At 45.9% G+C, this 12,436-nt stretch overlaps 1 long non-coding RNA gene across 3 annotated transcripts in view; it reads left to right on the top strand.

Annotated features, from left to right (window-relative positions):
* Positions 1-12,436, top strand: part of LOC140909795 (uncharacterized) — a 193,349-nt gene that overhangs the window by 69,600 nt on the left and 111,313 nt on the right. The window contains exons 1-2 of one of the 3 annotated variants that reach the window (XR_012158354.1): positions 9,399-9,452; positions 10,950-11,067. This is a non-coding gene — a long non-coding RNA (uncharacterized lncRNA). Of the gene's footprint in view, positions 1-9,398; positions 9,457-10,949; positions 11,068-12,436 lie in introns of those variants that run through there. The other 2 variants (XR_012158353.1, XR_012158355.1) reach the window with 2 other exon arrangements.

The following is a 12,436-nucleotide window of genomic DNA, read 5'->3' on the forward strand; positions in this document are numbered from 1 at the left end:
TGGGAAGCAGTGACTCTGAAAAAAAATTTGGGGGTCATGGTAGATAATCAGCTGAACGTGAGCTCCCAATGTGATGCTGTGGCCAAACAGACTAATGCAATCCTGGGATGCATAAATGGGAATCTTGAATAGGAGTAAAGAAATTATTTTACCTCTGTATTTGGCACTGGTGTGACTGCTGCTGGGATCCTGTGTCCTGTTCTGGTGGGCACAATTCAAGAAGGGTGTTGATAAATTGGAGAGGGGTCAGAGAAGAGCCATGAGAACAATTAAAGAATTAGGAAACATGCTTTATTATAATGACAGACTCAAAAAGCTCAATCTATTTAGTTTGAGAAGGTTAAGGGGTGATTATAGTCTAGAAGTATCTATGTGGGGAACATATATTTAATAATGGGCTCTTCAGTGCAGTAGAGAAAGATCTAACACGATCCAATGGCTGGAAGCTGAAGCTGGACAAATTCAGACAGGAAACAGGTGAGAATAATTCACCATTGGAACAATTTACCAAGGGCCGCGGTGGATTCTCCATCACTGACCATCTTAAAATCAAGATTTAGATATTTCTCTAAAATACCTGCTCTCGGGATTGCTTTGGGGCAGGTCTCTGGCCTGTGCTGTACAGGAGGTCAGACTAGGTGATCACAATGGTCCCTTCTGGCCTGGGAATCTATGAATCTATTTGAATTTGTTTAGTTATGACCGTCCCCAACCTTTTCCATATATACCTTAGATTCAGAATAAAATGCAGCATTAAAGCCACTCTGTGATGCCTTGAACTCTAATGTTGAGTGGATGTTTCCTGCAGCCCATAGAGCTGGGTGTGGTATCCCAAAGTCATTCAGACGAATTCATTGGGCTAGAGTCTACCACTGTTACTCCTGGTGAATTGTACCTTATGGTGGGAGGAGTCTCACTGAAATCCACCGGCTGCTCGGAAATTCAGATGCTGCAGAGTGAGGGAGAGTGACCATAACTTTTATCATTATTAGGGCAGTCCTTACTGGACTATTGGATAGAATTTCTAGAGCTGACAGGAAGTGGTTTTCCCCCAAAAAATTGTTTTGACACTTTGTTTTGTTTTGTTTTGTTTTTTCCAAATTGTGGGCTTTTCCTGTCAAAATACTGAAAAATCCGCAAACCAAAAATGTTTTTCAGAAACTGAGAAGGGCAAAATTTCCGTCAAAAATGTTTGGGGAGTTTGGCCAAAAATCTTCAGTTTTCAGTGGCTGTGAACTGCAAAATTTTCTGTTGTTGACTTTTTTGAGGGAAAAACTATAAATTGAAAACTGACATTTCCTGCAGCAGTATTCATTTTGCCAAAATCCATGTTCCACTGGAACATGTTTTAATGGACAAATTTTGACCAGCACTAATCTCTTCCCACTTTTACAAGGCCTAGCATTGTTGGTAAGTTACATCCTAATTCCTGGTCATCAGCACCTAACTACAATAATTTTAAAACACACTAAAATGTGCACGTTATCTTGGAACCTGCAAGTCAAGCTGGAGACATCACACATTTTGTTGCAACATGAAAAGAAAACACAAAGTTGATGGGTATTTTTAAATTTTAATTGTTTAAGTACTCCATTCTCTTTTAAACATTAAAAGGACAAATCTGAGTCATGAAAAATGTCATAACAGCTTCACATCCAGCTGTAGCTTTGGGCAGTGTCTAAACAGCCTACTTCGCATGACCAGGATACTTTCTGCTGAGTAAGATCAAACTGTTTGTATTCTCTGAGAGTTGGAACTCTGAAGTGGCTAGATCTGCGTAAGCTGAATAAACTTAGAGTGCTCCTCCCCTTAGCCACGGGCTATCCTCTTGAGATGAACCATGTGTTCCGATGACTGAAAATAATAGGGATCCCATTTATATCCAGAGGAAAAACGTTGCGTTATACTATTTCAGTGACTGCAAGGTAGAGCCAGTTACAGGGTAGGCAGAAAACTTTTAATAGAGTACTAAGCTAGGTGTCTTCTGGCACATTGCCCAGGGAGTTCTGGTTAGCATCAGTAAGTCTGCTGTATCCTAACTTGACTTGTTTCGCAACATTTTACAAGGTCGTGGGGTGTGTCAGCAGCAGTCTGGGTTCTCACGGCCGGGATCAGTCGGGGCCTGGAAATGGACTCTTGGGCCTGGTGTGTGAAAACGCAGGAGGAAGGGGAACTTTTCTGCTGTGTGTGGTCAGAGAAAAGGGCCACTTTGGGACTCTGTATAGGAGTGCCAAGTGGGCGGAAGGTGGCTAGAAGCCCCGTTAGCCCTGGCCCTGCTGATCAGCCCCAGCACGGTAGTGGAGCACCCTTATAGTCCCCTTGCTCTCCTGTGCTAGCCAGGTGCTCGGGGGAGACTTTGCTGCGCCCTTGCACATGGAGAAACTACTAATGAGCACAGCTAAGGGAGTTTGCTTTGGAGCAGCTAAACACGTTCCCTTGCTGCAGTGGCGAAGAACGGCACTTCCTGAAAGGGGCTGCCAAATCCGAACAAGCTGGGCCGTTCAGACCTTGTGTTCAGACAGCCCCTCGGGGCAGCAGTTTCTCTGGATTAGAACCTGCAGCCGAGCACTTGCTTTTGTTCCCTGGGTGTGCATTTGGCTGTGCTCTGCACAGGTGCAGCTCTGCCTGGAGTCCATGAATAGGAGGCCAGGGAATGAAGACAGACACCTGACTGTGAGCCCAGGTCTAGCCCATAGCTTTGGTCATCCAGGCTTTGGGAGATGCCCGTTTGCTGCGATTCATCCCAACAGAGAGATCTACCAGCGACGCAGGCTCTGAAACGCCAGGGACCCTCAAATCTTCAACCTGGTGCAGCCACTGACCCGCTGTTGTTGCTCCTGGCGTGCTCCAGTAGCAGCTGGGGGCCCCGAGTGGGACCAGGGCTGCATGGCGCCAGGCTCTGTACAAACAGAGGCCCTGAGTGTTATCCGCCTGTGTGGACCAGCAGGCTGTGTGCAAGGAGCCTCCCTGCCCTGGAGCAGCCTGCCCACGGGTGGATCACAGGAGCAGTCCCTTTACTTGCTCATCCGCGCAGGGCTTTGTGCGAGTCGCGCCGTCCCTGTGCAGAAGAGCCGACAAGCAGAGCCAACAACGAATGTGTGAGCAAGCCGGGGGAGGCACGCTGCTTGCCAGTACCCTTTGATGGAGGAGAGACTCGACCCCAGTTCAAGGATTCTCCGTTTGCCAGCCAGTCCCACTTGGGAAGAGAACTGTACAGGCCACTGCCTTGTTTCAGGGCAGCTGAATTATCTCAAGCTGGGGGTCTTGTCCGAGTACCTCTTCGGCTGGCTGAGAAGCAATTTCCTCAGCTTCCATTTCCTGGGCCTCAGATGCAGCTGTAACCCTGGCTTTTCTCTGTTCGGGGCCATGCCTCTTCCTGCGCTGGCCACGGGGTAGGCAGCCCACCCCCTGTGGAAAGGGACTGCTGTCTGGTAGGTGCTCCCCAGCCCTCCAGGAATGGGGCAGGCTGTGTCCATGGGGATCCTCTCCCCATTTCCCCGGATTCCAGCTGGCTTGACGCCCCTCTATGCACACTGCTGACCTAGGCTCTGTCTCCACAACTACAGAGTGTGGATTCATCCAGGCAGCCAGATCAAACCCTTGTTCAAAAAGATTTCTTGACCTATATTTATTCAACTTCCGGTCTGTCTCCCCCTGCTGGGAGGGAGATTAACCAACCATTGGGAGTTGGAAACAAAGGTCCGTTGCTAGAATTCAGTGCCAGCTTCCCCAGAGCCAATTATTAAATCAAGGCCAAACCAAAATCAGCATGATACTTTGTGAAACTCGATCTATTTTCTCCCTTTACTGTAGTGAATTATGCCAAATTCCACTCTGCTCTCATCTGTGGTCTGTTTATGTAGCTCTGTTTGTTTTGGTTTTTTGCTTGTTTTGCTTACTGTACGTTCAATATATCCTGCCATGGTGCTGGTCATAGCGTCTCTTATTAACCCCAGTGGAGGGTGGATGACAGGCAATGTAAACAGTACGCCGCACTGGCTATGTCCTGTACAGCCGTGGGAGTGGCAGTGTGGAAAATGCCAGTGTTGTAAGGGTTAAGGAATGAGGCACTGGCCATGAGAACGTGCTCAGACTGCAAATGGGCATGAAGCATTTGAAAACTGCCCTTCTTAATGACCTCAAACCTTTGTGTAAATATTTGGCCTGTTTAAAAAAAGGGAAGGAGTCGAATGTGTAAAGTCTGAGCTCTAGAGGAGGGAAATATCCATTCTTGGTGCCCATTTCACTGATTGCAGCGTCCCATAAATCTACCAAGGAGACGGCCAAGTCGAGGCTATTAATGGAATCAGCAGAAGTCCGGAGGGAAATGCAGCCCAGAACCAGCCCAAGAAACTGTCACGAAGGGAGGGAGATTGACATGGAGTGGATCAGAGTCCTCTCATTGCTTTGAAAGGAACTTAGAGGACCGCTGGGGGCAGGGAGCTGTAATCCTGGGGACTTTCCCTGGGCTTGCTGGGGAGTTTCAGATTGACCCTGACGGAGAGCAGAACATCACCGCTTGTTGTTCTACAGAGTGCTGGGTGGGGCTGATGCTGCCACAGAGTGAACCAAGTTAGCTAAGGCACGACCATCAAGTCAATAACCAGAAGAAAAGATTTACTGTATCAGATCAGGCCTTTGTCCTTCTGGACTCCCAATGCTGTGTGCCCCCCGAGAGGACCATGGGAAAAGAAACCTAATCTCTTCAGACACTATTGCAAGCTCTTCGGGGCAGGGGCTGTTTATCACATGTTTGTACAGCACCCTACACAATGGGGCTGGATCTGGTTTGAAGCTACCGCCCTTTTAATGGTAAATACTAATAATGCTGTAATTGTGGACATGATGGGGGAAGTGGAAGAGGGTGAGATGTTCCTTTTTGATTGAGAAGGAGATTTTGTTATCCTCCTTGTTGTCAGAGCTTGCACAGCTAGACCTGTCATTAGTGGGCATGAAGTAATGTGGTCCTTCTCTAATCCTGTCTGCAGCGTGTGTCCAGTCATCGCCAGCAGCAATGAATTCCACAGGGTTATTCTACTCTGGGTAAAGTGTTTCCTTTATACTGGCCTGATTTTTACTGCTCTTTAATTTCATCAAGTTGCATGTTTTTCATATTTAGGGACAGGACAAAAAGGGAATGAACTGATCAATTGTCATTCTACCCTTTATTGTTTGGAGTCCCTTCATCGTGTCTTTCTCCAGTTCTCCTTTTTATGTTAAATAATCCTAGCTTTTTTCATCTCTCCTCATATACGTAATTCCCAACACACTTCTGATGATCCTTGTTGCCCTTCACTAGGCTATTTCAGTGTCAGCAACAGCTTTCTTAACCTCAGATAATCAAATCTGGACCCAGATAAGTGAGAAGCCATCTTCAATGTACAATATGTCACTATCCTAGTTTATGTATTATATTTTACCTTTTTTCCCCTAATGCACTTGAGCATTGTGTTTGTGTTAGTAACTACTGAAATCTGTCCACAAGGACTCAAGTCTTTTTCCCAAAAAGCTCTCAATTTGCAGGATCCATCTGGAATAGGAAATCTTAGACTCTAGTATTTCAGCCAATATATTTCACCTTCTGTTTATCCAAGTTAAATGTCACCTGCTACTGTCCGTTCCCCTGGTGTCTCCAAATCCACTCATGATGGACAGCCAAAAATGGAGGCATTCCAAATTAGAAGTCATTTTAAAAGGTCTTTCTTTGTATTTGTTTTATTGGGAAGCACTGGGTCTATTTTTGCAGCTAGGCACAATATAAAGCAAATGCTTTAATGCAAGTTACGGATAATCATTAACAGTTATTACTACTCTGGTTGGCACTACTTAGACCTGGCCTGGAGACCCATTTGCAGGTCTGCAGTAGAGTCCAGAGATGGAGAAGTTCACCAAACCATGGAAGAAGTTGCAAAGCAAAAGTTGTGCAGAAAGATTGTGTGCTAGATGCTCCATCAGCCTGTGGCTTTCTGACAGGCTGGTGCAATCAGTCAGTCTTCTCCCCCAGGGAAGACCTCAGTGTGGGGAGTTTCCTGGATGATGCAGATTTGAGAGTGTTGGCTTTATGACACACCCTTGCCCCATGACAGCCCTAAGCAAGGGAGAGAACAGGTGGGTGAAGTCATATCTTTTCTTGCACCAATGTCTCGCCAACAGAAGTCGGTCCAATAAAAGGTATGACCTCACCCACCTTTTCTCTCTAATACTCTGGGACCATGACGGCTACAATGACTTAGCATTGGATGCATTTTTGGGGTGTGGCCAAGGGGGAAGGTGGCATGGAGATAGCCCTGCTGTGCTCTGGGTATTAGGGCCATTGGCAGTGGAACAAAAGGCTGCTCTAGCTTATCCAGTGGCTAGCAGCCCTGTCCCCACTCTCCAGGCCTGCAGTGAGCAATGAAAATGAGAACTGGGCCCTCAGAGCTCAACATGTTGAGTGCAGAAAAAGGAACACAGCAAGGAGACACCGTAACTGCCAATCAGTACAGAAGGGGCTGTTACCGAGAGAACAGGGACCAGGTAGTCTTAGTCAACAAAAGCAGAATCAGAAGGAAAAAAGGACCTAAAATTTCAGCATCAAACCTTTAGGATTAGAGATATGGGGGAAATCCTCCTAGTCATTAGATGAGTGAGTTGATGGAGGAGGCTGTGAAGTTGACGGGCACCATCTATCAGGGATGGCATCAGGATAAGGAAATCGATTGTGGCACGAGTGCTGGGCGATGGGAAAGGTGACCCAGCAGAGCTTCCTTTCAGCACTAAGGACTGCACGCCTGAAAGACTGTGTTTCCCTAACATGGTAGAACTCTGGCAAATGACCGCTCAGGAGCTTGGAGGCCAGAGTTCCCAAGACACCGAGTTACTTACTGCCTTTTCCAAACAGTGCCTGTGTGAGTGGGCTCTCCGGCATTTTATCTCTCAAAAGTTTTCCTACAAAGAAATTTAGGACATGGCATTTCATGTATTAATGAGAGTACTGGGGAGTGACTTAAAATTTGCTTGCATAGTTGGCTTGAAAACATACAATCACCTTAGCAAGTTAATGTAAAAAAAGGGGAATTAAAAATATCCCCGAATGAAAGTACAAGCTACACCATATTTGCTTTGATCCACAAATCCAGCTATAATGAAACTGTCATTTGCTATTGTTTTCTACTGTGCAGCTTGTTAAATTAGGGACATTTTTGATTTAATACAAAGGTGAATATCCCCAGAAGGGTGTAGTGGGAAATGAAAAACCGACTGACAATGTCAGATTTCCTAAGGGGGCTTGTCAATGCCAATTTTAGCTGATGCTCTCTGATGGCACATTTTTAATACTGCTGCTTCCTATTGTGCTGCCTTATTGTCCAGTGCCAAGTTCTGTGTGTGAATGCCAAAGCGAACGTTTGTGCATAATTGGGGGGAAATCAATGCACGCTGGAAGAGGAAAATCTTGGAACACGAACGCACACACACAGCTGATCCCAACCACATTGTGGTGGCAACACCAAACTGGGCTTCTTGGAACCTTTTCTTTGCTCATTCTTAATGGCTGGGGAGAGGTAGGTCTGGCTATTGCTTGTAATTACATAGTAATGCAGGAGTTAAATGCTGGGGGGAAGATGTTCGAACATCTTGAGTTTGTTTGCCACTAATCTTGCAATGCTGGGTTCTTTCTTAATCCTCAACAAATGTTGTCCCCTTGACGACATATGTGGTAAAAAGTTATGATTGTGTGTGGAAAGAGCATTTAGAAAGGGGCTTACTTTTTCCATAGCTAAACACATTGTTATCCTCCAAATTGTAATCTTATCATATTTAAGTTGTTCCACATAAGTAGACCTATGTATATTTTCAGTAGTTTCAGCTGAAACCTGTTAAGAACAGATGTGCATATGATTCCATGGCAATGATCCCTTACAATGTATTTTTCCATGAACAAACATATTATTTGCTCCTTAGGGGGAAAGAGAAGAAGAAAGGAATGGAGCCTTCATTAAGGGGAATATTAAATTGGGTGGCTGGGCTTGTTACAAGCAGTGTTTATAAATAATTTTCAAACCACCCTTAAAGGACATGAAGCATTTTGAACACAAAAGGGCTCTCTGTAGTGGACCTAGATAAGGCAGGGACAGGATTTGGGATACTTGCTTCCGCCTCTAGAGTGGCGCGACATTCCGATTGGACGCTTCTGGATACGCCAGTCTAGAACTGTGGGGCCAGTTGTTCCAATCAGGTGATGAGCAGGCCGAAGCGTCAGTCGGATTGCACCAAGGCAGAAGGGCTCTTGGTCCCACCTCGGCTCTCCTGTTCTCCCCAGTTCTCGCTCACAATAGGTCACAGAGTTAGCCAGGATGGGAGCATTCCAAAGTGAACCACACTGAAAATAAACCCAAAGAGAGGGTGGAGAGAATCTGTCTCTAGCAGGAGGCTTCTTCAGCCCAGTGCTGGGCAGTTCTTGTCTCTCTGTCCCTCAGGACTCCAGACTTTGAAGTGAGGCCATCTCTGATGCCTCCCACTCCCTTCCCTTTGCTTAATTTGGACTCTCCCCTAATAGAGCAGCCCATAGTGCTGACAGACCAGCTCTGAGCTCAACCAAAACCCACAGGAGAGATGGGAGCCCAGATCTTCTAAGGTATTTAGGCAACTAACTCAGTGGTGTAGTGGGTTGGACTTAGGTGTAAAATTTTCAAAGGCTGCTAAGGCCCATTTTCACTTTTGAAAATAGGGTTAGGTCCTAGGGTCAAATTTACAAAGTTCTTTAGGCCCCTAAAAGATGCAGATAGGTGCCTAGTGGGAATTCCAAAAGCACCTGAGTGAGTTAGCTGCCCGGATCACCGCGGAGGTACTTGAGGCTGACCACGTGCAGTGTCTCCTCGCAATCGTGGGGATGACACATCCTTGGCAGTCTCTCAGGATTCTCTGGCCATTGTGACAAGCCTTAAACCCTTGTCGTGGATTGACTACTTTAGTCTCATTAGTGTTGGGGCACGTCTACCCTTGGGGTTCTGGGCCTTGTTTTGAGGGTCTGCTCTCAACGGCTGATGCTCCGCGGGGTTGGTATGTTCCTGTCGTGAGGGGTTTGTACTGAAGCCAATCAGCTACAACAATCTGGTCAATTCTCCTTGTAGCTGCAATGGCCAAACATTTCTCTTCCACTGAAAATAACCAATGAAACCTTGCAGAAGGACCATTCTGGAGTCCCCCTCTGTCATAAATATAAAGGGAAGGGTAACCCCACCTTTCCTGTATACAGAACTATAAAATCCCTCCTGGCCAGAGGCAAAACCCTTGCACCTGTAAAGGGTTAAGAAGCTAAGATAACCTCACTGGCACCTGACTAAAATGACCAATGAGGAGACAAGATACTTTCAAAGCTGGAGTGGGTGGGGGGGGGAACAAAGGGTCTGTCTGTCTGTGTGATGCTTTTGCCGGGAACAGATCAGGAATGCAGCTCAGAACTCCTGTAAAAAGTTAGTAAGTAATCTAGCTAGAAATGCATTAGATTTCTTTTGTTTAATGGCTGGTAAAATAGCTGTGCTGAATGGAATCTACATCCCTGTTTTTGTGTCTTTTTGTAACTTAAGGTTTTGCCTAGAGGGGTTCTCTATGTTTTGAATCTGATTACCCTGTAAGGTATTTACCATCTTGATTTTACAGAGGTGATTCTTTTACTTTTTCTTTAATTAAAAGTCTTCTTTTAAGAACCTGATTGATTTTTCACTGTTCTTAAGATCCAAGTGTTTGGGTCTGTGTTCACCTATGCAAATTGGAGAGGATTTTTATCAAGCCTTCCCCAGGAAAGGGGGTGTAGGGCTTGGGGGGATATTTCGTGGGGGGAAGACCTCTCCAAGTGGGCTCTTTCCCTGTTCTTTGTTTAATACGCTTGGTGGTGGCAGCATAGGGTTCAAGGACAAGGCAAAGTTTGTACCTTGAGGAAGTTTTTAACCTAAGCTGGTAAGAATAAGCTTAGGGGGTCTTTCATGCAGGTCCCCACCTCTGTACCTTAGAGTTCAGAGTGGGGAAGGAACCTTGACACCCTTGAAGGCTACTGGAACCAGGAAATCTCCAGAAGGCCCTGAGGAAAATTATTGGGAAAAGCCTTTCTCAAAAGAAGCTGGCAGTCCACACTCCTGAGGGCTTAGTGGGCTTTTATTATGCACTTTTCTCTCCAGCCTTCGCTAGCGTGGCCCTTGAACTCTCCTTGATGGCTTTGCCTCAGAGGTCACCTTGGTTCTCAGATGACCTGCAGTAAATGAAGCTGGAGCTGTCAGACGGATTGGGTTGTCTGCATATTTAATGAATTTAAAAACTTCATTTTTAAAATGTAATGGAGCTGCTGCGTGGTCCCTGGGAAGAAGCCGAATCCAGGGTGTTTGCTGGAGAACTGACGTCTGGAATGGCAAGCAGTACATGGGCCCTTGTGCTCAGCCTGCCTAAAGTACAGATCTCTCTGCCATGCCACCTATCACAAGTGTTCTTAGGGCGCCAGTCTCACTCCAATTTCCTTTTTTACTGTGCTGGTTCATTGGGAGGAACGCGGCACAGCAGGTTGCCTCATCTTAAAATGGGAATAATGGTGCTCGCCCTCCTTTGCAGAGTGTAGCAATCCAAGTGTAGAAGTAGAGTCGTATTAGTCACCGTGACATTGGAGTCACCTGACCGGGACTCGAGCCCTGAGTTCTATTCCTGACTCTGCTCTGCTGGGTGGACTTGGGAAAGTCTCTTCCTCTCTCTCTGCTTCCCTTCGCATCCTGTGTCTGACTTGTCGATCTAGACTGTGAGCTCCTCAGGGGAGGGCTGATCTCTCCTTATGGGTTTGTATCTGGTCTCAGGTGAGACCTCTCAGCACTATTGAAGACTGATCGAACGTCTAGGTTCCACTGCACAGAGTTACAGCATCCAGCCCCTTTAAAAGTGAACACATGATTCAAAACCAGATTTTTCACTCCAGGCCTTTTCTTTTTCAGCTTGTCCAGATGAGAGACAGCCACATTGCGTTCTGTTGCATCATACAGTGCAAGCCGTGGGCTCACCAGCATAATGATTACTTTCCCACTGCCCAGACACTGCTGAGATTCAGAAGAGGTATGTGTCTAAAAATATCACAGTGTGATGAATGTACAAAGAGACCACCTTAGGTGTTTTCCTCTTTCAAAAACACAATTGAGCCAGATTCTCAGCTGCTGGAAGTCTGAGTACATCATATAACATGGGGAAAAAACGTTAATTTATCATATGGACACTCCTATATTCTGCAGACATGATTTTAAATTTGGAAACTGCTCAGAAAAATAGGATTTGGGTTTTATTTTGGGTGTATTCTGCCGAGCAAAGCCATTTTCCTTGCCCAGATTTACGAGAGGCCCAGAACCAGCTCCTGTCCTTCACCCCTGCATGTTTGCAGAGAAACCTGTCCAGTGCCTGCATGTGGAGGGAGAGTAGATCTAATGCTGTGTTTGCTATAATGTAGGTATGATGCTGACGGATAGCGCTTGAGCTCATAAACATACCTGGGGCTGATCTTAGGAATTTGTCCCCCCAAAAAGCTTATTGACTTCAACTCAAATGGAATTTTGGTTGCATGAGCAATACAGATGGTTTAAGCTGGGATGTGAGCTAGATCAAACTAGGGGAGCATATTGAGTCAGTCCAAAACTATTCATGACCACTGGGTGTTTTCCTTACTCTTAAGGAGAGCACAAGGCTGTCGGAGTGGCTGCACTGGGTCTGTGTATGTACAACGCAATCTCCTGGGCAAAGCCCTTCTAACATAGGGCAGAGGGAACTTGAATTTGGTCTCCAAGTCAGTCTAGGCACTGGAATGTCATAGTCTGGAAGTAGCTAGTTTAAGCTGGGGCTCACTGGAAAAGGCTAGTAGAAAATTGGTTTCACTGTACTTTGGAAAAAGAAATAAAGCAAACATTTGCATACAAATCAGCTGTAAAATTAGTTGGCGGGGAGGAGGGGGCTATAAAATGGATTGCAGTTATTAGATGAAACTCCTTTAATACCCCAAGGAGACAGGGATCCTCTATCGAGTTAGGCAAGGCATCAAAATCTATTTCTCCTTTTTAAACCCTTTTTGTTCCTGTGTGACCCTCCTATAACAAAGTACTTTCTATAGCAAAACATACTTGGGCAGCACATTTCCTAATAAATGCTGCAGTCACCAATTGGCTCATTCATTTCTGGGGTAGTCGATGCAGATCACTGCACAGTGACAAATGTTGCATCAAGCTGCTTGTGTCTAAATGTGTATTGCAATCAGAGGTAGGCACTTGGGTGCTTGAGAGGGTGAATCACTAAATGTTCTTCATAACATCCTTCCCTTCCCCACCCACCTGGTCGCCTTGCTCTCCACACAGACTTTAAAGTGGGGCTTCTTGAAGTGCATGTGATCGCCTCTTGAAAACTGATGTGCACTGACTGCTCGTTTACTTTTGAACTCGGAGGT

The sequence above is a fragment of the Lepidochelys kempii genome, chromosome 3 (assembly GCF_965140265.1).
Source record: "Lepidochelys kempii isolate rLepKem1 chromosome 3, rLepKem1.hap2, whole genome shotgun sequence".
NCBI classification, from domain to species: Eukaryota; Metazoa; Chordata; order Testudines; family Cheloniidae; genus Lepidochelys; species Lepidochelys kempii.